A 2,568-nucleotide genomic window follows, 5' to 3' on the forward strand; every position below is an offset into this window, starting at 1 on the left:
TTAGCAAAGAGTTAAATGAATAGGAATAATATTTCCTAACTATTATTAAGTTCTTGGAGTTTGATATTTATATAACACTATACCCAGAGCTACTATCAAAATGCTACCAGAATTATTAAGCCAAGTCTCCAGAAGGCTCTGGACTACTCTCTCTTCTGGATTTTAGGGATAAACCTGAGTGAAATGGGATTTTATAGTATTGTCACTCACAAGCACCCACTGGTGTTCTTTACGTTGATTAAAAGACAGATTAAATTGACTTTAGAAAGAGGTATTTACTAAACAGCTATAACAAGGACAGTTGTTATGGAAATAATCTCCTCAAACAGGGATCTCCCCTTGAATATAAAGTGATAATCCTTGTTACTCAGTTGCCTTTATTTAAGGAGACTTTCTGTCTGATCTTGGCAAATCTGTCTCTTCTCCTAGCTGGATATGTTGCCTCCTACTAGACTAGATAACTTGGCCAATGAAGAGTGATATTCTATCTCAGTGACCTTAGTTCCTGAGTTTGGAGTCCTCTACCACCAAACTAACTGACCTCCTTTAATATACTGACTAATTCAGTGAGGTGTCTAGGTCTTCTGGGATTTGTATTAACTGAGGTAAGAGTGGAAACCTCTTCTCTTAGTCTAAAAACATCAAAACATAGGACTGATAAATTGGAATTTCACCTTCACCTTAGTTCTCCATAGACAATGGAGACAATTTCAGGGGTATTTCTCTTTTAGTCATTGCTGGTAAGATTCTTGCCAGAGTCCTTCTCAATAAGCTGATCCTTCACTTGCAAGATGGTCACCTCGCTGAGAACCAGTGTGGTTTCAGAAATTGGTAGAGGAGCAGTCAATATGGTGTTTGATGCCCAACAACTACAGGAAAAATGCCAGGAACAAAAAAGAGGTCTGTATACAACATTTGTAGATCTGACCAAGGCCTTTGATACAGTCACAAGGTTTTATGGAAACTTATCTCAAAGTTTGGACGCCCAGAAAAGTTCATCAGTATTGTACATCAGTTCCATGATGGCATGCATGCCTGGGTTCTGGATAGTGGACAATGCTCTTGAGATTTCTCAGTCACCAATGGAGTGAAACAAGCCTGTTCTTGCTCCCATACTTTTTAGCATGATGTTTTCAGCCATGTTATCAAACACCTTGACTGAGGATGACCACGGCATCAATGTTGGCTACCCCACGGGTGACAAATTCTTCAACTTGAAAAGGCTACAATCCAAGACCAAAGTAGAGGGAGTGTTGGTGCATGATCTTCTGATTTCAGAGATTGTACACTCAATGCAGACTCTGAAGCTGAGATAGAACAAAATATGGATCAATTCTCTGCTGCTTATGCTAATTTTGGTCTAACAATTAACTTCAAGAAAACCCAGGTGGTCCATCAGTCAGCACCACATCATCCACTTGTATTACCATCGATTACAGCAAATGGAGAAGTTTTGACTACTGTGGACAAGTTCACTTACCTTGATAATGTCCTTTCCAAGGAGGTACACATTGACAATGAGGTTGACAAACACATTACCAGAACTAGCTTAATATTTGGGAGATTCCAAAAGAAAGTGTGGGAGAGAAGAGGTATTAGACTGAATACCAAACTGAAGGTATACAAAACTGTACTGACCTCATTGCTATATGTCTGTGAAACCTGGACAGTATATCAGTGCTGTGTCAGGAAACTGAATTGCTTCTATTTAAATTGTCTTAGGAAGATTCTGAAGATTACCTGGCAGGAGAAGACATCAGATACCAAAGTCCTTTCTCAAGCTAAACTGTCAAGCATTCAAACATTACTATAGAGAGTATAACTATGATGAGTTATACACATTATTAGAATACCAGACATACACGTGCCAAAAAAACATTTTATGGGAAATTCATATAGGACAAGGGTTCACAAGGGGGTCAGAAGACCATCCTGAAGGTCTCGCTGAAGAACTCTGAAGTTGATTGTATAGCATGGGAGACACTGGCATAGGACTGCTCGGCATGGCGTACCCTTATCAGAGAGGAGGCTGCACTCTAAGAGGAAGGCAGAATTGAAGCAGCTCAAAGGAAATGTGACATACCTATGTTTAGAATGCCCTCTACAGCTGTTCACATGGACTATTTGTGCCCAAACTGTGGTAGAGCATTCTGAGCTTGAACTGAGCTGACCAGCCGCAGTTGGATGCACTATAATTTATCTCAAACATAGTGATGTCGTTTTGGTCTTCTTTGATAACAAAGGACAAGAACCAAGCTCTCCATGACCCAAACAAATCCTTCTACATCCCATGTTTTTTTTTTGTTTTGTTTTTAGATTTTTGCAAGACAAATGGGGTTAAGTGGCTTGCCCAAGGCCACACAGCTAGGTAATTATTTAGTGTCTGAGACCTGATTTGAACCCAGGTACTCCTGACTCCAAGGCCGGTGCTTTATCCACTATGCCACCTAGCCGCCCCCCATCCCATGTTTTTACGCAAGCCAAGTCAAGGATTGGACTCATTCTCCTGATAGTCATCACCTTTTCCAAGAAGATCTGGAGTAATTGTAGAAGGTTCTCCCTTAAATG

The sequence above is a fragment of the Macrotis lagotis genome, chromosome X (genome assembly GCF_037893015.1).
Source record: "Macrotis lagotis isolate mMagLag1 chromosome X, bilby.v1.9.chrom.fasta, whole genome shotgun sequence".
Classification (NCBI taxonomy): domain Eukaryota; kingdom Metazoa; phylum Chordata; class Mammalia; order Peramelemorphia; family Peramelidae; genus Macrotis; species Macrotis lagotis.